Below are 24138 nucleotides of genomic sequence, written 5' to 3' on the forward strand. Positions count from 1 at the left end.
GTGGGCTTTTGTTGGAAATGACACACCACCAGCAGCATGTTGTCCACGACAGGGGGGGTGGGAGGGGGTATGGCGAACGGAAGAGGGCAAGTTGTTCGTCTATTGGTATGTACTCAGGCTTTATAGTGTTTTAAAGAATGTTCGATCAAGTTCATATAAGAACATAGCATTTTATTTCCAAAGTGTAGTAAATATTGGTTTTCCCACAGAAGGGTGATCGCCACACAAGTCTGCAATTTCCATTTGCCCATCAAGTGGGCTTTTGTTGGAAATGACACACCACCAGCAGCATGTTGTCCACGACAGGGGGGGTGGGAGGGGGTGGTGCGAATGGAAGAGGGCAAGTTGTTCTTCTATTGGTATGTACTCAGGCTTTATAGTGTTTTAAAGCATGTTCGTTCAAGTTCATATAAGAACGTAGCATTTTATTTCCAAAGTGTAGTAAACATTGGTTTTCCCACAGAAGGGTGATTGCAATACAAGACTGCAATTTTCATTTGCCCATCAAGTGGGCTTTTGTTGGAAATGACACACCACCGGCAGCATTTTGTCCACGACAGGGGGGGTGGGAGGGGGTATGGCGAACGGAAGAGGGCAAGTTGTTCTTCTATTGGCATGTACTCAGGCTTTATAGTGTTTTAAAGAATGTTCGTTCAAGTTCATATAAGAACGTAGCATTTTATTTCCAAAGTGTAGTAAATCTTTGTTTTCCCACAGAAGGGTGATCGCCATACTAGTCTGCAATTTTCATTTGCTCATCAAGTGGCCTTTTGTTGGATATGACATACCACCAGCAGCATGTTGTCCACAACAGGGGGTGTGGGAGGGGGTGGGGCGAACGGAAGAGGGCAAGTTGTTCTTCTATTGGTATGTACTCAGGCTTTATAGTGTTTTAAAGAATGTTCGTTCAAGTTCATATAAGATCGTAGCATTTTATTTCCAAAGTGTAGTAAATATTGGTTTTCCCACAGAAGGGTTATTGCAATACAAGACTGCAATTTTCATTTGCCCATCAAGTGGGCTTTTGTTGGAAATGACACACCACCAGCAGCATGTTGTCCACGACAGGGGGGGTGGGAGGGGGTATGGCGAAAGGAAGAGGGCAAGTTGTTCTTCTATTGGTATGTACTCAGGCTTTATAGTGTTTTAAAGAATGTTCGTTGAAGTTCATATAAGAACGTAGCATTTTATTTCCAAAGTGTAGTAAATCTTTGTTTTCCCACAGAAGGTTGATCGCCATACAAGTCTGCAACTTTCATTTGCCCATCAAGTTGGCTTTTGGTGGATGTGACATACCACCACCAGCATGTTGTCCACAACAGGGGGGGTGGGAGGGGGTGGGGCGAACGGAAGAGGGCAAGTTGTTCTTCTATTGGTATGTACTCAGGCTTTATAGTGTTTTAAAGAATGTTCGTTCAAGTTCATATAAGAACGTAGCATTTGATTTCCAAAGTATAGTAAATATTGGTTTTCCCACAGAAGTGTGATTGCAATACAAGACTGCAATGTTCATTAGCCCATCAAGTGGGCTTTTGTTGGACATGACACACCACCAGCAGCATGTTGTCCACGACAGGGGGGGGTGGGAGGGGGTATGGCGAACGGAAGAGGGCAAGTTGTTCTTCTATTGGTATGTACTCAGGCTTTATAGTGTTTTAAAGCATGTTCGTTCAAGTTCATATAAGAACGTAGCATTTTATTTCCAAAGTGTAGTAAATATTGGTTTTCCCACAGAAGGGTGATTGCAATACAAGACTGCAATTTTTATTTGCCCATCAAGTGGGCTTTTGTTGGAAATGACACACCACCAGCAGCATGTTGTCCACGACAGGGGGGGTGGGAGGGTGTATGGCGAACGGAAGAGGGCAAGTTGTTCTTCAATTGGTATGTACTCAGGCTTTATAGTGTTTTAAAGAATATTCGTTCAAGTGTATATAAGAATGTAGCATTTTATTTGCAAAGTGTAGTAAATATTGGTTTTCCCACAGAAGGGTGATTGCAATACAAGACTGCTATTTTCATTTGCCCATCAAGTGGGCTTTTGTTGGAAATGACACACCACCAGCAGCATGTTGTCCACGACAGGGGGGGTGGGAGGGGGTATGGCTAACGGAAGAGGGCAAGTTGTTCTTCTATTGGTATGTACTCAGGCTTTATAGTGCTTTAAAGAATGTTCGTTCAAGTTCATATAAGAACATAGCATTTTATTTCCAAAGTGTAGTAAATCTTTGTTTTCCCAAAGAAGGGTGATCGCCATACAAGTCTGCAATTTTCATTTGCCCATCAAGTGGGCTTTTGATGGATATGACATACCACCAGCAGCATGTTGTCCACAACAAGGGGGGTGGGAGGAGGTGGGGCTAACGGAAGAGGGCAAGTTGTTCTTCTATTGGTATGTACTCAGGCTTTATCGTGTTTTAAAGAATGTTCGTTCAAGTTCATATAAGAACGTAGCATTTTATTTCCAACGTGTAGTAAATATTGGTTTTCCCACAGAAGGGTGATTGCAGTACAAGACTGCAATTTTCCTTTGCCCATCAAGTGGGCTTTTGTTGGAAATGACACACCACCAGCAGCATGTTGTCCACGACAGAGGGGGTGGGAGGGGGTATGGCGAACGGAAGAGGGCAAGTTGTTCTTCTATTGGTATGTACTCAGGCTTTATAGTGTTTTAAAGAATGTTCGTTCAAGTTCATATATGAACGTAGCATTTTATTTCCAAAGTGTAGTAAATATTGGTTTTCCCACAGAAGGATGATCGCCATACAAGACTGCAATTTTCATTTGCCCATCAAGTGGGCTTTTGTTGGAAATGACACACCGCCGGCAGCATGTTGTCCACGACACGAGGGGTGGGAGGGGGTATGGCGAACGGAAGAGGGCAAGTTGTTCTTCTATTGGTATGTACTCAGGCTTTATAGTGTTTTAAAGAATGTTCGTTCAAGTTCATATAAGAACGTAGCATTTTATTTCCAAAGTGTAGTGAATCTTGGTTTTCCCACAGAAGGGTGATTGCAATACAAGACTGCAATTTTCATTTGCCCCTCAAGTGGGCTTTTGTTGGAAATGACACACCACCGGCAGCATGTTGTCCACGACAGGGGGGGTGGGAGGTGGTATGGCTAACGGAAGAGGGCAAGTTGTTCTTCTATTGGAATGTACTCAGGCTTTATAGTGTTTTAAAGAATGTTCGTTCAAGTTCATATAAGAACGTAGCATTTTATTTCCAAAGTGTAGTAAATCTTTGTTTTCCCACAGATGGGTGATTGCCATACAAGTCTGCAATTTTCATTTGCCCATCAAGTGGGCTTTTGGTGGATATGACATACCACCAGCAGAATGTTGTCCACAACAGGGTGTGTGGGAGGGGGTGGGGCGACAGAAGAGGGCAAGTTGTTCTTCTATTGGTATGTATTCAGGCTTTATAGTGTTTTAAAGAATGTTCGTTCAAGTTCATATAAGATCGTAGCATTTTATTTCCAAAGTGTAGTAAATATTGGTTTTCCCACAAAAGGGTGATTGCAATACAAGACTGCAATTTTCATTTGCCCATCAAGTGGGCTTTTGTTGGACATGACACACCACCAGCAGCATGTTGTCCACGACAGGGGGGGGTGGGAGGGGGTATGGCGAACGGAAGAGGGCAAGTTGTTCTTCTATTGGTATGTACTCAGGTTTTATAGTGTTTTAAAGAATGTTCGTTCAAGTTCATATAAGAACGTAGCATTTTATTTCCAAAGTGTAGTAAATCTTTGTTTTCCCACAGAAGGTTGATCGTCATACAAGTCTGCAACTTTCATTTGCCCATCAAGTGGGCTTTTGGTGGATATGACACACCACCAGCAGCATGTTGTCCACAACCGGGGGGGTGGGAGGGGGTGGGGCGAACAGAAGAGGGCAAGTTGTTCTTCTATTGGTATGTACTCAGGCTTTATAGTGTTTTAACGAATGTTCGTTCAAGTTCATATAAGAACGTAGCATTTTATTTCCAAAGTGTAGTAAATATTGGTTTTCCCACAGAAGGGTGATCGCCATACAAGTCTGCAATTTTCATTTGCCCATCAAGTGGGCTTTTGGTGGATATGACATACCACCACCAGCATGTTGTCCACAACAGGGGGGTGGGAGGGTGTGGGGCAAACGGAAGAGGGCAAGTTGTTCTTCTATTGGTATGTACTCAGGCTTTATAGTGTTTTAAAGAATGTTCGTTCAAGTTCATATAAGAACGTAGCGTTTTATTCCTAAAGTGTAGTAAATATTGGTTTTCCCACAGAAGGGTGATTGCAATACAAGACTGCAATTTTCATTTGCCCATCAAGTGGGCTTTTGTTGGAAATGACACACCACCAGCAGCATGTTGCCCACGACAGGGGGGGTGGGAGGGGGTATGGCGAACGGAAGAGGGCAAGTTGTTCTTCTATTGGTATGTACTCAGGCTTTATAGTGTTTTAAAGAATGTTCGTTCAATTTCATATAATAACGTAGCATTTTATTTCCAACATGTGGTAAATCTTTGTTTTCCCACGGAAGCGTGATCCCAATACAAGGCTGCAGTTTTCATTTGCCCATCAAGTGGGCTTTTGTTGGAAATGACACACCACCAGCAGCATGTTGTCCACGACAGGGGGGGTGGGAGGGGGTGGGGCGAACGGAAGAGAGCAAGTTGTTCTTCTATTGGTATGTACTCAGGCTTTATAGTGTTTTAAAGAATGTCCGTTCAAGTTCATAAAAGAACGTAGCATTTTATTTCCAAAGTGTAGTAAATCTTGGTTTTCCCACAGAAGGATGATCGCAATACAAGGCAGCAATTTTTATTTGCCCATCAAGTGGGCTTTTGGTGGTTATGACACACCACCAGCAGCATGTTGTCCACGAGAGATGATGGGTGGGGAGCAAGCGGAAGAGGGCAAGTTGTTCTTCTATTGGTATGTACTCAGGCTTTATAGTGTATTAAAGAATGTCCGTTCAAGTTCATAAAAGAATGTAGCATTTTATTTCCAAAGTGTAGTAAATCTTGGTTTTCCCACAGAAGGGTGATTGCAATACAAGGCTGCAATTTTTATTTGCCCATCAAGTGGGCTTTTGGTGGTTATGACACACCACTAGCAGCATGTTGTCTACGAGAGATGATGGGGGGGGAGCAAGCGGAAGAGGACAAGTTGTTCTTCTTTTGGTATGTACTCAGGCTTTATAGTGTTTTAAAGGATGTTCGTTCAAGTTCATATAAGAACGTAGCATTTTATTTCCAAAGTGTAGTAAATCTTGGTTTTCCCACAGAAGGGTGATTGCAATACAAGACTGCAATTTTCATTTGCCCATCAAGTGGGCCTTTGTTGGAAATGACACACCACCAGCAGCATGTTGTCCACGACAGGGGGGGTGGGAGGGGGTATGGCGAACGGAAGCGGGCAAGTTGTTCTTCTATTGGTATGTACTCAGGCTTTATAGTGTTTTAAAGAATGTTCGTTCAAGTTCATAAAAGAACATAGCATTTTATTTCCAAAGTGTAGTAAATATTGGTTTTCCCACAGAAGGGTGATTGCAATTCAAGACTGCAATTTTCATTTGCACATCAAGTGGGCTTTTGTTGGAAATGACACACCACCAGCAGCATGTTGTCCACGACAGGGGGGGTGGGAGGGGGTATGGCGAACGGAAGAGGGCAAGTTGTTCTTCTATTGGTATGTACTCAGGCTTTATAGTGTTTTAAAGAATGTTCGTTCAAGTTCATATAAGAACATATCATTTTATTTCCAAAGTGTAGTAAATATTGCTTTTCCCACAGAAGGGTGATTGCAATACAAGACTGCAATTTTCATTTGCCCATCAAGTGGGCTTTTGTTGGAAATGACACACCACCAGCAGCATGTTGTAAACGACAGGGGGGGGTGGGAGGGGGTATGGCGAACGGAAGAGGGCAAGTTGTTCTTCTATTGGTATGTACTCAGGCTTTATAGTGTTTTAAAGAATGTTCGTTCAAGTTCATATAAGAACGTAGCATTTTATTTCCAAAGTGTAGTAAATCTTTGTTTTCCCACAGAAGGTTGATCGCCATACAAGTCTGCAACTTTCATTTGCCCATCAAGTGGGCTTTTGGTGGATATGACATACCACCAGCAGCATGTTGTCCACAACCGGGGGGGTGGGAGGGGGTGGGGCGAACAGAAGAGGGCAAGTTGTTCTTCTATTGGTATGTACTCAGGCTTTATAGTGTTTTAACGAATGTTCGTTCAAGTTCATATAAGAACGTAGCATTTTATTTCCAAAGTGTAGTAAATATTGGTTTTCCCACAGAAGGGTGATCGCCATACAAGTCTGCAATTTTCATTTGCCCATCAAGTGGGCTTTTGGTGGATATGACATACCACCACCAGCATGTTGTCCACAACAGGGGGGTGGGAGGGTGCGGGGCAAACGGAAGAGGGCAAGTTGTTCTTCTATTGGTATGTACTCAGGCTTCATAGTGTTTTAAAGAATGTTCGTTCAAGTTCATATAAGAACGTAGCGTTTTATTCCTAAAGTGTAGTAAATATTGGTTTTCCCACAGAAGGGTGATTGCAATACAAGACTGCAATTTTCATTTGCCCATCAAGTGGGCTTTTGTTGGAAATGACACACCACCAGCAGCATGTTGTCCACGACAGGGGGGGTGGGAGGGGGTATGGCGAACGGAAGAGGGCAAGTTGTTCTTCTATTGGTATGTACTCAGGCTTTATAGTGTTTTAATGAATGTTCGTTCAAGTTCATATTAGAACGTAGCATTTTATTTCCAAAGTTTGTAAATCTTGGTTTTCCCACAGAAGGGTGATTGCAATACAAGACTGCAATTTTCATTTGCCCATCAAGTGGGCTTTTGTTGGAAATGACACACCACCAGCAGCATGTTGTCCACGACAGGGGGGAGGGAGGGGGTATGGCGAACGGAAGAGGGCAAGTTGTTCTTCTATTGGTATGTACTCAGGCTTTATAGTGTTTTAAAGAATGTTCGTTCAATTTCATATAATAACGTAGCATTTTATTTCCAACATGTGGTAAATCTTTGTTTTCCCACGGAAGCGTGATCCCAATACAAGGCTGCAGTTTTCATTTGCCCATCAAGTGGGCTTTTGTTGGAAATGACACACCACCAGCAGCATGTTGTCCACGACAGGGGGGGTGGGAGGGGGTGGGGCGAACGGAAGAGAGCAAGTTGTTCTTCTATTGGTATGTACTCAGGCTTTATAGTGTTTTAAAGAATGTCCGTTCAAGTTCATAAAAGAACGTAGCATTTTATTTCCAAAGTGTAGTAAATCTTGGTTTTCCCACAGAAGGATGATCGCAATACAAGGCAGCAATTTTTATTTGCCCATCAAGTGGGCTTTTGGTGGTTATGACACACCACCAGCAGCATGTTGTCCACGAGAGATGATGGGTGGGGAGCAAGCGGAAGAGGGCAAGTTGTTCTTCTATTGGTATGTACTCAGGCTTTATAGAGTATTAAAGAATGTCCGTTCAAGTTCATAAAAGAATGTAGCATTTTATTTCCAAAGTGTAGTAAATCTTGGTTTTCCCACAGAAGGGTGATTGCAATACAAGGCTGCAATTTTTATTTGCCCATCAAGTGGGCTTTTGGTGGTTATGACACACCACCAGCAGCATGTTGTCTACGAGAGATGATGGGGGGGGAGCAAGCGGAAGAGGACAAGTTGTTCTTCTTTTGGTATGTACTCAGGCTTTATAGTGTTTTAAAGGATGTTCGTTCAAGTTCATATAAGAACGTAGCATTTTATTTCCAAAGTGCAGTAAATCTTGGTTTTCCCACAGAAGGGTGATTGCAATACAAGACTGCAATTTTCATTTGCCCATCAAGTGGGCCTTTGTTGGAAATGACACACCACCAGCAGCATGTTGTCCACGACAGGGGGGGTGGGAGGGGGTATGGCGAACGGAAGCGGGCAAGTTGTTCTTCTATTGGTATGTACTCAGGCTTTATAGTGTTTTAAAGAATGTTCGTTCAAGTTCATAAAAGAACATAGCATTCTATTTCCAAAGTGTAGTAAATATTGGTTTTCCCACAGAAGGGTGATTGCAATTCAAGACTGCAATTTTCATTTGCACATCAAGTGGGCTTTTGTTGGAAATGACACACCACCAGCAGCATGTTGTCCACGACAGGGGGGGTGGGAGGGGGTATGGCGAACGGAAGAGGGCAAGTTGTTCTTCTATTGGTATGTACTCAGGCTTTATAGTGTTTTAAAGAATGTTCGTTCAAGTTCATATAAGAACATATCATTTTATTTCCAAAGTGTAGTAAATATTGCTTTTCCCACAGAAGGGTGATTGCAATACAAGACTGCAATTTTCATTTGCCCATCAAGTGGGCTTTTGTTGGAAATGACACACCACCAGCAGCATGTTGTCCACGACAGTGGGGGTGGGAGGGGGTATGGCGAACGGAAGAGGGCAAGTTGTTCTTCTATTGGTATGTACTCAGGCTTTATAGTGTTTTAAAAAATGTTCGTTCAAGTTCATATAAGAACATAGCATTTTATTTCCAAAGTGTAGTAAATATTGGTTTTCCCACAGAAGGGTGGTTGCAATACAAGACTGCAATTTTCATTTGCCCATCAAGTGGGCTTTTGTTGGAAATGACATACCACCAACAGCATGTTGTCCACGACAGGGGGGGTGGGAGGGGGTATGGCGAACGGAAGAGGGCAAGTTGTTCTTCTATTGGTATGCACTCAGGCTTTATAGTGTTTTAAAGAATGTTCGTTCAAGTTCATATAAGAACGTAGCATTTTATTTCCAAAGTGTAGTAAATATTCGTTTTCCCACAGAAGGGTGATTGCAATACAAGACTGCAATTTTCATTTGCCCATCAAGTGGGCTTTTGTTGGAAATGACACACCACCAGCAGCATGTTGTCCACGACAGGGGGGGTGGGAGGGGGTATGGCGAACAGAAGAGGCCAAGTTGTTCTTCTATTGGTATGTACTCAGGCTTTATAGTGTTTTAAAGAATGTTCGTTCAAGTTCATATAAGAACGTAGCATTTTATTTCCAAAGTGTAGTAAATCTTTGTTTTCCCACAGAAGGGTGATCGCCATACAAGTCTGCAATTTTCATTTGCCCATCAAGTGGGCTTTTGGTGGATATGACATACCACCAGCAGCATGTTGTCGACAACATGGGGGGTGGGAGGGGGTGGGGCGAACGGAAGAGGGCAAGTTGTTCTTCTATTGGTATGTACTCTAACTTTATAGTGTTTTAAAGAATGTTCGTTCAAGTTCATATAAGGACGTAGCATTTTATTTCCAAAGTGAAGTAAATATTGGTTTTCCCACAGAAGGGTGATTGCAATACAAGACTGCAATTTTCATTTGCCCATCATGTGGGCTTTTGTTGGAAATGACACACCACCAGCAGCATGTTGTCCACGACAGGGGGGGTGGGAGGGGGTGGGGCGAACGGAAGAGGGCAAGTTGTTCTTCTATTGGTATGTACTCAGGGTTTATAGTGTTTTTAAGAATGTTCGTTCAAGTTCATATAAGAACGTAGCATTTTATTTCCAAAGTGTAGTAAATATTGGTTTTCCCACAGAAGGCTGATTGCAATACAAGACTGCAATTTTCATTTGCCCATCAAGTGGGCTTATGTTGGAAATGACACACCACCAGCAGCATGTTGTCCACAACAGGGGGGCGGGAGGGGGTGGCCCGATCGGAAGAGTGCAAGTTGTTCTTCTATTGGTATGTACTGAGGCTTTATAGTGTTTTAAAGAATGTTCGTTCAAGTTCATATAAGAACGTAGCATTTTATTTCCAAAGTGTAGTAAATATTGGTTTTCCCACAGAAGGGTGATTGCAATACATGACTGCAATATTCATTTGCCCATCAAGTGGGCTTTTGTTGGAAATGAGACACCACCAGCAGCATGTTGTCCACGACAGGGGGGAGGGAGGGGGTATGGCGAACGGAAGAGGGCAAGTTGTTCTTCTATTGGTATGTACTCAGGCTTTATAGTGTTTTAAAGAATGTTCGCTCAAGTTCATATAAGAACGTAGCATTTTATTTCCAAATTGTAGTAAATCTCTGTTTTCCCACAGAAGGGTGATCGCCATACATATCTGCAATTTTCATTTGCCCATCAAGTGGGCTTTTGGTGGATATGACATACCACCAGCAGCATGTTGTCGACAACAGGGGGGGTGGGAGGGGGTGGGGCGAACGGAAGAGGGCAAGTTGTTCTTCTATTGGTATTTACTCAGGCTTTATAGTGTTTTAAAGAATGTTCGTTCAAGTTCATATAAGAACGTAGCATTTTATTTCCAAAGTGTAGTAAATCTTGGTTTTCCCACAGAAGGGTGATTGCAATACAAGACTGCAATTTTCATTTGCCCATCAAGTGGGCTTTTGTTGGAAATGACACACCACCAGCAGCATGTTGTCCACGACAGGGGGGGTGGGAGGGGGTATGGCGAACGGAAGAGGGCAAGTTGTTCTTCTATTGGTATGTACTCAGGCTTTATAGTGTTTTAAAGAATGTTCGTTCAAGTTCATATAAGAACGTAGCATTTTATTTCCAAAGTGTAGTAAATCTTTGTTTTCCCACAGAAGGGTGATCGCCATAGAAGTCTGCAATTTTCATTTGCCCATCAAGTGGGCTTTTGGTGGATATGACATACCACCAGCTGCATGTTGTCGACAACAGGGGGGGCGGGAGGGGGTGGGGCGAACGGAAGAGGGCAAGTTGTTCTTCTATTGGTATGTACTCAGGCTTTATAGTGTTTTAAAGAATGTTCGTTCAAGTTCATATAAGAACGTAGCATTTTATTTCCAAAGTGTAGTAAATCTTGGTTTTCCCACAGAAGGGTGTTTGCAATACAAGACTGCAATTTTCATTTGCCCATCAAGTGGGCTTTTGTTGGAAATGACACACCACCAGCAGCATGTTGTCCACGACAGGGGGGTTGGGAGGGGGTATTGCGAACGGAAGAGGGCAAGTTGTTCTTCTATTGGTATGTACTCAGGCTTTATAGTGTTTTAAAGAATGTTCGTTCAAGTTCATAAAAGAACGTAGCATTTTATTTCCAAAGTGTAGTAAATCTTGGTTTTCCCACAGAAGGGTGATTGCAATACAAGACTGCAATTTTCATTTGCCCATCAAGTGGGCTTTTGTTGGAAATAACACACCACCAGCAGCATGTTGTCCACGACAGGGGGGGTGGGAGGGGGTATGGCGAACGGAAGAGGGCAAGTTGTTCTTCTATTGGTATGTACTCAGGCTTTATAGTGTTTTAAAGAATGTTCATTCAAGTTCATATAAGAACATAGCGTTTTATTACCAAAGTGTAGTAAATCTTTGTTTTCCCACAGAAGGGTGATCGCCATACAAGTCTGCAATTTTCATTTGCCCATCAAGTGGGCTTTTGGTGGATATGACATACCACCAGCAGCATGTTGTCCACAACAGGGGGGCGGGAGGGGGTGGGGCGAATGGCAGAGGGCAAGTTGTTCTTCTATTGGTATGTACTCAGGCTTTATAGTGTTTTAAAGAATGTTCGTTCAAGTTCATATAAGAACGTAGCATTTTATTTCCAAAGTGTAGTAAATCTTGGTTTTCCCACAGAAGGGTGATTGCAATACAAGACTGCAATTTTCATTTGCCCATCAAGTGGGCTTTTGTTGGAAATAACACACCACCAGCAGCATGTTGTCCACGACAGGGGGGGTGGGAGGGGGTATGGCCAACGGAAGAGGGCAAGTTGTTCTTCTATTGGTATGTACTCAGGCTTTATAGTGTTTTAAAGAATGTTCGTTCAAGTTCATATAAGAACATAGCGTTTTATTACCAAAGTGTAGTAAATCTTTGTTTTCCCACAGAAGGGTGATCGCCATACAAGTCTGCAATTTTCATTTGCCCATCAAGTGGGCTTTTGGTGGATATGACATACCACCAGCAGCATGATGTCCACAACAGGGGGGGGTGGGAGGGGGTGGGGCGAACGGAAGAGGGCAAGTACTTCTTCTACTGGTATGTACTCAGGCTTTGTAGTGTTTTAAAGAATGTTCGTTCAAGTTCATATAAGAAAGAAGCATTTTATTTCCAAAGTGTAGTAAATATTGGTTTTCCCACAGAAGGGTGATTGCAATACATGACTGCAATTTTCATTTGCCCATCAAGTGGGCTTTTGTTGGAAATGACACACCACCAGGAGCATGTTGTCCACGACAGGGGGGAGGGAGGGGGTATGGCGAACGGAAGAGGGCAAGTTGTTCTTCTATTGGTATGTACTCAGGCTTTATAGTGTTTTAAAGAATGTTCGCTCAAGTTCATATAAGAACGTAGCATTTTATTTCCAAATTGTAGTAAATCTCTGTTTTCCCACAGAAGGGTGATCGCCATACAAGTCTGCAATTTTCATTTGCGTATCAAGTGGGCTTTTGGTGGATATGACATACCACCAGCAGCATGTTGTCGACAACAGGGGGGGGGTGGGAGGGGGTGGGGCGAACGGAAGAGGGCAAGTTGTTCTTCTATTGGTATGTACTCAGGCTTTATAGTGTTTTAAAGAATGTTCGTTCAAGTTCATATAAGAACGTAGCATTTTATTTCCAAAGTGTGGTAAATATTGGTTTTCCCACAAAAGGGTGATTGCAATACAAGACTGCAATTTTCATTTGCCCATCAAGTGGGCTTTTGCTGTAAATGACACACCACCAGCAGCATGTTGTCCATGACAGGGGGGGTGGGAGGGGGTGGGGCGAACGGAAGAGGGCAAGTTGTTCTTGTATTGGTATGTACTCAGGCTTTATAGTGTTTTAAAGAATGTCCGTTCAAGTTCATAAAAGAACGTAGCATTTTATTTCCAAAGTGTAGTAAATCTTGGTTTTGCCACAGAAGGGTGATCGCAATACAAGGCTGCAATTTTTATTTGCCCATCAAGTGGGCTTTTGGTGGTTATGACACACAACCAGCAGCATGTTGTCCACGAGAGATGATGGGGGGGGGAGCAAGCGGAAGAGGACAAGTTGTTCTTCTATTGGTATGTACTCAGGCTTTATAGTGTTTTAAAGAATGTTCGTTCAAGTTTATATAAGAACGTAGCATTTTATTTCCAAATTGTAGTAAATATTGGTTTTCCCACAGAAGTGTGATTGCAATACAAGACTGCAATTTTCATTTGCCCATCAAGTGGGCTTTTGTTGGAAATGACACAACACAAGCAGCATGTTGTCCACGACAGGGGTGGTGGGAGGGGGTATGGCGAACGGAAGAGGGCAAGTTGTTCTTCTATTGGTATGTACTCAGGCTTTATAGTGTTTTAAAGAATGTTCGTTCAAGTTCATATAAGAACGTAGCATTTTATTTCCAAAGTGTAGTAAATATTGGTTTTCCCACAGAAGGGTGATTGCAATACAAGACTGCAATTTTCATTTGTCCATCAAGTGGGCTTTTGTTGGAAATGACACACCACCAGCAGCATGTTGTCCACGACAGGGGGGGTGGGAGGGGGTATGGCGAACGGAAGAGGGCAAGTTGTTCTTCTATTGGTAAGTACTCAGGCTGTATAGTGTTTTAAGGAATGTTCGTTCAAGTTCGTATAAGAACGTAGCATTTTATTTCCAAAGTGTAGTAAATATTGGTTTTCCCACAGAAGGGTGATTGCAATACAAGACTGCAATTTTCATTTGCCCATCAAGTGGGCTTTTGTTGGAAATCACACACCACCAGCAGCATGTTGTCCACGACAGGGGGGGTGGGAGGGGGTATGGCGAACGGAAGAGGGCAAGTTGTTCTTCTATTGATATGTACTCAGGCTTTATAGTGTTTTAAAGAATGTTTGTTCAAGTTCATATAAGAACGTAGCATTTTATTTCCAAAGCGTAGTAAATATTGGTTTTCCCACAGAAGGGTGATTGCAATACAAGACTGCAATTTTCATTTGCCCATCAAGTAGGCTTTTGTTGGAAATGACACACCACCAGCAGCATGTTGTCCACGACAGGGGGGGTGGGAGGGGGTATGGCCAACGGAAGAGGGCAAGTTGTTCTTCTATTGGTATGTACTCAGGCTTTACAGTGTTTTAAAGAATGTTCGTTCAAGTTCATATAAGTACGTAGCATTTTAATTCCAAAGTGTAGTTAATATTGGTTTTCCCACAGAAGGGTGATTGCAATACAAGACTGCAATTTTCATTTGCCCATCAAGTGGGCTTTTGTTGGAAATGACACACCACCAGCAGCATGTTGTCCACGACAGGGGGGGTGGGAGGGGGTATGGCGAACGTAAGAGGGCATGTTGTTCTTCTATTGGTATGTACTCAGGCTTTATAGTGTTTTAAAGAATGTCCGTTCAAGTTCATAAAAGAACGTAGCATTTTATTTCCAAAGTGTAGTAAATCTTGGTTTTCCCACAGAAGGGTGATTGCAATAAAAGGCTGCAATTTTTATTTGCCCATCAAGTGGGCTTTTGGTGGTTATTACACACCACCAGCAGCATGTTGTCCACGAGAGATGATGGGGGGTGAGCAAGCGGAAAAGGGCAAGTTGGTCTTCTATTGGTATGTATTCAGGCTTTATAGTGTTTTAAAGAAGGTTCGTTCAAGTTCATATAAGAACGTAGCATTTTATTTCCAAAGCGTAGTAAATATTGGTTTTCCCACAGAAGGGTGATTTCAATACAAGACTGCAATTTTCATTTGCCCATCAAGTGGGCTTTTGCTATAAATGACACACCACCAGCAGCATGTTGTCTATGACAGGGGGGGTGGAAGGGGGTGGGGCGAACGGAAGAGGGAGAGTTGTTCTTCTATTGGTATGTACTCAGGCTTTATAGTGTTTTAAAAAATGTCCGTTCAAGTTCATAAAAGAACGTAGCATTTTATTTTAAAAGTGTAGTAAATCTTGGTTTTCCCACAGAAAGGTGATCGCAATACAAGGCTGCAATTTGTATTTGCCCATCAAGTGGGCTTTTGGTGGTAATGACACACCACCAGCAGCATGTTGTCCACGAGAGATGATGGGTGGGTGGGGGGGGGGGGGGGGGGGGGAGCAAGCGGAAGAGGGCAAGTTGTTCTTCTATTGGTATGTACTCAGGCTTTATAGTGTTTTAAAGAATGTTCGTTCAAGTTCATATAAGAATGTAGCATTTTATTTCCAAAGTGTAGTAAATATTGGTTTTCCCACAGAAGGGTGATTGCAATAAAAGACTGCAATTTTCATTTGCCCATCAAGTGGGCTTTTGTTGGAAATGACACACCACCAGCAGCATGTTGTCCACAACAGGGTGGGTGGGAGGGGGTATGGCGAACGGAAGAGGGCAAGTTGTTCTTCTATTGGTATGTACTCAGGCTTTATAGTGTTTTAAAGAATGTTAGTTCAAGTTCATAAAAGAACGTAGCATTTTATTTCCAAAGTGTAGTAAATCTTGGTTTTCCCACAGAAGGGTGATCGCAATACAAGGCTGCAATTTTTATTTGCCCATCAAGTGGGCTTTTGTTGGAAATGACACACCACCAGCAGCATCTTGTCCACGACAGGGGGGGTGGGAGGGGGTATGGCGAACGGAAGAGGGCAAGTTGATCTTCTATTGTTATGTACTCAGGCTTTATAGTGTTTTAAAGAATGTCCGTTCAAGTTCATAAAAGAACGTAGCATTTTATTACCAAAGTGTAGTAAATCTTGGTTTTCCCACAGAAGGGTGATCGCAATACAAGTCTGCAATTTTTATTTGCCCATCAAGTGGGCTTTTGGTGGTTATTACACACCACCAGCAGCATGTTGTCCACGAGAGATGATGGGGGGGGGAGCAAGCGGAAGAGGGCAAGTTGTTCTTCTATTGGAATGTACTCAGGCTTTATAGTGTTTTAAAGAATGTTCGTTCAGGTTCATATAAGAACGTAGCATTTTATTTCCAAAGTGTAGTAAATATTGGTTTTCCCACAGAAGGGTGATTGCAATAAAAGACTGCAATTTTCATTTGCCCTTCAAGTGGGCTTTTGTTGGAAATGACACACCACCAGCAGCATGTTGTCCACGACGGGGGGGGTGGGAGGGGGTATGGCGAACAGTAGAGGGCAAGCTGTTCTTCTATTGGTATGTACTCAGGCTTTATAGTGTTTTAAAGAATGTTCATTCAGGTTCATATAAGAACGTAGCATTTTATTTCCAAAGTGTAGTAAATATTGGTTTTCCCACAGAAGGGTGATTGCAATAAAAGGCTGCAATTTTTATTTGCCCATCAAGTGGGCTTTTGGTGGTTATTACACACCACCAGCAGCATGTTGTCCACGAGAGATGATGGGGGGTGAGCAAGCGGAAAAGGGCAAGTTGGTCTTCTATTGGTATGTATTCAGGCTTTATAGTGTTTTAAAGAAGGTTCGTTCAAGTTCATATAAGAACGTAGCATTTTATTTCCAAAGCGTAGTAAATTTTGTTTTTCCCACAGAAGGGTGATTGCAATACAAGACTGCAATTTTCATTTGCCCATCAAGTGGGCTTTTGCTATAAATGACACACCACCAGCAGCATGTTGTCCATGACAGGGGGGGTGGAAGGGGGTGGGGCGAACGGAAGAGGGAGAGTTGTTCTTCTATTGGTATGTACTCAGGCTTTATAGTGTTTTAAAGAATGTCCGTTCAAGTTCATAAAAGAACGTAGCATTTTATTTCCAAAGTGTAGTAAATCTTGGTTTTCCCACAGAAAGGTGATCGCAATACAAGGCTGCAATTTTTATTTGCCCATCAAGTGGGCTTTTGGTGGTAATGACACACCACCAGCAGCATGTTGTCCACGAGAGATGATGGGTTGGTGGGGGGGGGGGGGGGGGGGGGAGCAAGCGGAAGAGGGCAAGTTGTTCTTCTATTGGTATGTACTCAGGCTTTATAGTGTTTTAAAGAATGTTCGTTCAAGTTCATATAAGAATGTAGCATTTTATTTCCAAAGTGTAGTAAATATTGATTTTCCCACAGAAGGGTGATTGCAATAAAAGACTGCAATTTTCATATGCCCATCAAGTGGGCTTTTGTTGGAAATGACACACCACCAGCAGCATGTTGTCCACAACAGGGGGGGTGGGAGGGGGTATGGCGAACGGAAGAGGGCAAGTTGTTCTTCTATTGGTATGTACTCAGGCTTTATAGTGTTTTAAAGAATGTTAGTTCAAGTTCATAAAAGAACGTAGCATTTTTTTCCAAAGTGTAGTAAATCTTGGTTTTCCCACAGAAGGGTGATCGCAATACAAGGCTGCAATTTTTATTTGCCCATCAAGTGGGCTTTTGTTGGAAATGAGACACCACCAGCAGCATGTTGTCCACGGCAGGGGGGGTGGGAGGGGGTATGGCGAACGGAAGAGGGCAAGTTGTTCTTCTATTTGTATGTACTCAGGCTTTATAGTGTTTTAAAGAATGTTCGTTCAAGTTCATATAAGAACGTAGCATTTTATTTCCGAAGTGTAGTAAATCTTGGTTTTCCCACAGAAGGGTGATCGCAATACAAGGCTGCAATTTTTATTTGCCCATCAAGTGGGCTTTTGTTGTAAATGACACACCACCAGCAGCATGTTGTCCACGACAGGGGGGGTGGGAGGGGGTATGGCGAACGGAAGAGGGCAAGTTGTTCTTCCATTGGTATGTACTCAGGCTTTATAGGGTTTTAAGGAATGTTCGTTCAAGTTCATATAAGAACGTAGCATTTTATTTCCAAAGTGTAGTAAATATTGGTTTTCCCACAGAAGGGTGATTGCAATACAAGACTGCAATTTTCATTTGCCCATCAAGTGGGCTTTTGCTGTAAATGACACACCACCAGCAGCATGTTGTCCACGACAGGGGGGGTGGGAGGGGGTGGGGCGAACGGAAGAGGGCAAGTTGTTCTTCTATTGGTATGTACTCAGGCTTTATAGTGTTTTGAAGAATGTTCGTTCAAGTTCATATAAGAACGTAGCATTTTATTTCCAAAGTGTAGTAAATATTGGTTTTCCCACAGAAGGGTGATTGCAATACAAGACTGCAATTTTCATTTGCCCATCAAGTGGGCTTTTGCTGTAAATGACACACCACCAGCAGCATGTTGTCCACGACAGGGGGGGTGGGAGGGGGTGGGGCGAACGGAAGAGGGCAAGTTGTTCTTCTATTGCTATGTACTCAGGCTTTATAGTGTTTTAAAGAATGTTCGTTCAATTTCATATAAGAACGTAGCATTTTATTTCCAAAGTGTAGTAAATATTGGTTTTCCCACAGAAGGGTGACTGCAATACAAGACTGCAATTTTCATTTGCCCATCAAGTGGGCTTTTGTTGGAAATGACACACCACCAGCAGCATGTTGTCCACGACAGGGGGGGTGGGAGGGGGTATGGCGAACGGAAGAGGGCAAGTTGATCTTCTACTGTTATGTACTCAGGCTTTATAGTGTTTTAAAGAATGTCCGTTCAAGTTCATAAAAGAACGTAGCATTTTATTACCAAAGTGTAGTAAATCTTGGTTTTCCCACAGAAGGGTGATCGCAATACAAGTCTGCAATTTTTTTTTGCCCATCAAGTGGGCTTTTGGTGGTTATTACACACCATCAGCAGCATGTTGTCCACGAGAGATGATGGGGGGGGGAGCAAGCGGAAGAGGGCAAGTTGTTCTTCTATTGGAATGTACTCAGGCTTTATAGTGTTTTAAAGAATGTTCGTTCAGGTTCATATAAGAACGTAGCATTTTATTTCCAAAGTGTAGTAAATATTGGTTTTCCCACAGAAGGGTGATTGCAATAAAAGACTGCAATTTTCATTTGCCCTTCAAGTGGGCTTTTGTTGGAAATGACACACCACCAGCAGCATGTTGTCCACGACAGGGGGGGTGGGAGGGGGTATGGCGAACAGAAGAGGGCAAGCTGTTCTTCTATTGGTATGTACTCAGGCTTTATAGTGTTTTAAAGAATGTTCATTCAGGTTCATATAAGAACGTAGCATTTTATTTCCAAAGTGTAGTAAATATTGGTTTTCCCACAGAAGGGTGATTGCAATACAAGACTGCAATTTTCATTTGCCCATCAAGTGGGCTTTTGTTGGAAATGACACACCACCAGCAGCATGTTGTCCACGACAGGGGGGGTGGGAGGGGGTATGACGAACGGAAGAGGGCAAGTTGATCTTCTATTGGTATGTACTCATGCATTATAGTGTTTTAGAGAATGTTCGTTCAGGTTCATATAAGAACGTAGCATTTTATTTCCAAAGTGTAGTAAATATTGGTTTTCCCACAGAAGGGTGATTGCAATACAAGACTGCAATTTTCATTTGCCCATCAAGTGGGCTTTTGTTGGAAATGACACACCACCAGCAGCATGTTGTCCACGACAGGGGGGGTAAGAGGGGGTATGGCGAACGGAACAGGGCAAGTTGTTCTTCTATTGGTATGTACTCAGGCATTATAGTGTTTTAAAGAATGTTCATTCAAGTTCGTATAAGAACGTAGCATTTTATTTCCAAAGTGTAGTAAATATTGGTTTTCCCACAGAAGGGTGATTGCAATACAAGACTGCAATTTTCATTTGCCCATCAAGTGGGCTTTTGTTGGAAATGACACACCACCAGCAGCATGTTGTCCACGACAGGGAAGGTGGGAGGGGGTATGGCGATCGGAAGAGGGCAAGTTGTTTTTCTATTGGTATGTACTCAGGCTTTATAGTGTTTTAAAGAATGTTCATTCAGGTTCATATAAGAACGTAGCATTTTATTTCCAAAGTGTAGTAAATATTGGTTTTCCCACAGAAGGGTGATTGCAATACAAGACTGCAATTTTCATTTGCCCATCAAGTGGGCTTTTGTTGGAAATGACACACCACCAGAAGTATGTTGTCCACGACAGGGGGGGTGGGAGGGAGTATGGCGAACGGAAGAGGGCAAGTTGTTCTTCTATTGGTATGCACTCAGGCTTTATAGTGTTTTAAAGAATGTTCGTTCAGGTTCATATAAGAACGTAGCATTTTATTTCCAAAGTGTAGTAAATATTGGTTTTCCCACAGAAGGGTGATTGCAATACAAGACTGCAATTTTCATTTGCCCATCAAGTGGGCTTTTGTTGGAAATGACACACCACCAGCAGCATGTTGTCCACGACCGGGGGGGTGGGAGGGGGTATGGCGAACGGAAGAGGGCAAGTTGTTCTTCTATTGGTATGTACTTAGGCTTTATAGTGTTTTAAAGAATGTTCGTTCAGGTTCATATAAGAACGTAGCATTTTATTTCCAAAGTTTAGTAAATATTGGTTTTCCCACAGAAGGGTGATTGCAATACAAGACTGCAATTTTCATTTGCCCATCAAGTGGGCTTTTGTTGGAAATGACACACCACCAGCAGCATGTTGTCCACGACAGGGGGGGTGGGAGGGGGTATGGCGAACGGAAGAGGGCAAGTTGTTCTTCTATTGGTATGTACTCAGGCTTTATAGTGTTTTAAAGAATGTTCGTTCAGGTTCATATAAGAACGTAGCATTTTATTTCCAAAGTGTAGTAAATATTGGTTTTCCCACAGAAGGGTGATTGTAATATAAGACTGCAATTTTCATTTGCCCATCAAGTGGGCTTTTGTTATAAATGACACACCACCAGCAGCATGTTGTCCACGACATGGGGGGCGGGAGGGGGTATGGCGAACGGAAGAGGGCAAGTTGTTCCTCTATTGGTATGTACTCAGGCTTTATAGTGTTTTAAAGAATGTTCATTCATGTTCATATAAGAACGTAGCATTTTATTTCCAAAGTGTAGTAAATATTGGTTTTCCCACAGAAGTGTGATTGCAATACAAGACTGCAATTTTCATTTGGCCATCAAGTGGGCTTTTGTAGGAAATGACACACCACCAGCAGCATGTTGTCCACGACAGGGGAGTGGGAGGGGGTATGGCGAACGGAAGAGGGCAAGTTGTTCTTCTATTGGTATGTACTCAGGCTTTATAGTGTTTTAAAGAATGTTCGTTCAAGTTCATATAATAACGTAGCATTTTATTTCCAAAGTGAAGTAAATATTGGTTTTCCCAGAGAAGGGTGATTGCAATACAAGACTGCAATTTTCATTTGCCCATCAAGTGGGCTTTTGTTGGAAATGACACACCACCAGCAGCATGTTGTCCACGACAGGGGGGGTGGGAGGGGGTATGGCGAACGGAAGAGGGCAAGTTGTTCTTCTATTGGTATGTACTCAGGCTTTATAGTGTTTCAAAGAATGTTCGTTCAGGTTCATATAAGAACGTAGCATTTTATTTCCAAAGTGTAGTAAATATTGGTTTTCCCACAGAAGGGTGATTGCAATACAAGACTGCAATTTTCATTTGGCCATCAAGTGGGCTTTTGTTGGAAATGACACACCACCAGCAGCATGTTGTCCACGACAGGGGGGGTGGGAGGGGGTATGGCGAACGGAAGAGGGCAAGTTATTCTTCTATTGGTATGTACTCAGGCTTTATAGTGTTTTAAAGAATGTTCGTTCAAGTTCATATAAGAACGTAGCATTTTATTTCCTAAGTGTAGTAAATATTGGTTTTCCCACAGAAGGGTGATTGCAATACAAGACTGCAATTTTCATTTGCCCATCAAGTGGGCTTTTGTGGGAAATGACACACCACCAGCAGCATGTTGTCCACGACAGGGGGGGTGGGAGGGGGTATGCCGAACGGAAGAGGGCAAGTTGTTCTTCTATTGGTATGTACTCAGGCTTTATAGTGTTTTAAAGAATGTTCGTTCAGGTTCATATAAGAACGTAGCATTTTATTTCCAAAGTGTAGTAAATATTGGTTTTCCCGCAGAAGGGTGATTGCAATACAAGACTGCAATTTTCATTTGCCCATCAAGTGGGCTTTTGTTGGAAATGACACACCACCAGCAGCATGTTGTCCACGACAGGGGGGGTGGGAGGGGGTATGGCGAACGGAAGAGGGCAAGTTGTTCTTCTATTGGTATGTACTCAGGCTTTATAGTGTTTTAAAGAATGTACGTTCAAGTTCATATAAGAACGTAGCATTTTATTTCCAAAGTGTAGTAAATATTGGTTTTCCCACAGAAGGGTGATTGCAATACAAGACTGCAATTTTCATTTGCCCATCAAGTGGGCTTTTGTTGGAAATGACACACCACCAGCAGCATGTTGTCCACGACAGGGGGGGTGGGAGGGGGTATGGCGAACGGAAGAGGGCTAGTTGTTCTTCTATTGGTATGTACTCAGGCTTTATAGTGTTTTAAAGAATGTTCGTTCAGGTTCATATAAGTACGTAGCATTTTAATTCCAAAGTGTAGTAAATCTTGGTTTTCCCACAGAAGGGTGATCGCAATACAAGTCTGCAATTTTTTTTTGCCCATCAAGTGGGCTTTTGGTGGTTATTACACACCATCAGCAGCATGTTGTCCACGAGAGATGATGGGGGGGGGGAGCAAGCGGAAGAGGGCAAGTTGTTCTTCTATTGGAATGTACTCAGGCTTTATAGTGTTTTAAAGAATGTTCGTTCAGGTTCATATAAGAACGTAGCATTTTATTTCCAAAGTGTAGTAAATATTGGTTTTCCCACAGAAGGGTGATTGCAATACAAGACTGCAATTTTCATTTGCCCATCAAGTGGGCTTTTGTTGGAAATGACACACCACCAGCAGCATGTTGTCCACGACAGGGGGGGTAAGAAGGGGTATGGCGAACGGAACAGGGCAAGTTGTTCTTCTATTGGTATGTACTCAGGCATTATAGTGTTTTAAAGAATGTTCATTCAAGTTCGTATAAGAACGTAGCATTTTATTTCCAAAGTGTAGTAAATATTGGTTTTCCCACAGAAGGGTGATTGCAATACAAGACTGCAATTTTCATTTGCCCATCAAGTGGGCTTTTGTTGGAAATGACACACCACCAGCAGCATGTTGTCCACGACAGGGAAGGTGGGAGGGGGTATGGCGATCGGAAGAGGGCAAGTTGTTTTTCTATTGGTATGTACTCAGGCTTTATAGTGTTTTAAAGAATGTTCGTTCAGGTTCATATAAGAACGTAGCATTTTATTTCCAAAGTGTAGTAAATATTGGTTTTCCCACAGAAGGGTGATTGCAGTACAAGATTGCAATTTTTATTTGCCCATCAAGTGGGCTTTTGTTGGAAATGACACACCACCAGCAGCATGTTGTCCACGACAGGGGGGGTGGGAGGGGGTATGGCGAACGGAAGAGGGCAATTTGTTCTTCTATTGGTATGTACTCAGGCTTTATAGTGTTTTAAAGAATGTTCATTCAGGTTCATATAAGAACGTAGCATTTTATTTCCAAAGTGTAGTAAATATTGGTTTTCCCACAGAAGGGTGATTGCAATACAAGACTGCAATTTTCATTTGCCCATCAAGTGGGCTTTTGTTGGAAATGACACACCACCAGAAGTATGTTGTCCACGACAGGGGGGGTGGGAGGGAGTATGGCGAACGGAAGAGGGCAAGTTGTTCTTCTATTGGTATGCACTCAGGCTTTATAGTGTTTTAAAGAATGTTCGTTCAGGTTCATATAAGAACGTAGCATTTTATTTCCAAAGTGTAGTAAATATTGGTTTTCCCACAGAAGGGTGATTGCAATACAAGACTGCAATTTTCATTTGCCCATCAAGTGGGCTTTTGTTAGAAATGACACACCACCAGCAGCATGTTGTCCACGACCGGGGGGGTGGGAGGGGGTATGGCGAACGGAAGAGGGCAAGTTGTTCTTCTATTGGTATGTACTCAGGCTTTATAGTGTTTTAAAGAATGTTCGTTCAGGTTCATATAAGAACGTAGCATTTTATTTCCAAAGTTTAGTAAATATTGGTTTTCCCACAGAAGGGTGATTGCAATACAAGACTGCAATTTTCATTTGCCCATCAAGTGGGCTTTTGTTGGAAATGACACACCACCAGCAGCATGTTGTCCACGACAGGGGGGGTGGGAGGGGGTATGGCGAACGGAAGAGGGCAAGTTGTTCTTCTATTGGTATGTACTCAGGCTTTATAGTGTTTTAAAGAATGTTCGTTCAGGTTCATATAAGAACGTAGCATTTTATTTCCAAAGTGTAGTAAATATTGGTTTTCCCACAGAAGGGTGATTGTAATATAAGACTGCAATTTTCATTTGTCCATCAAGTGGGCTTTTGTTATAAATGACACACCACCAGCAGCAT

This window comes from Schistocerca americana, chromosome 10 (genome assembly GCF_021461395.2).
Source record: "Schistocerca americana isolate TAMUIC-IGC-003095 chromosome 10, iqSchAmer2.1, whole genome shotgun sequence".
Classification (NCBI taxonomy): Eukaryota; Metazoa; Arthropoda; class Insecta; order Orthoptera; family Acrididae; genus Schistocerca; species Schistocerca americana.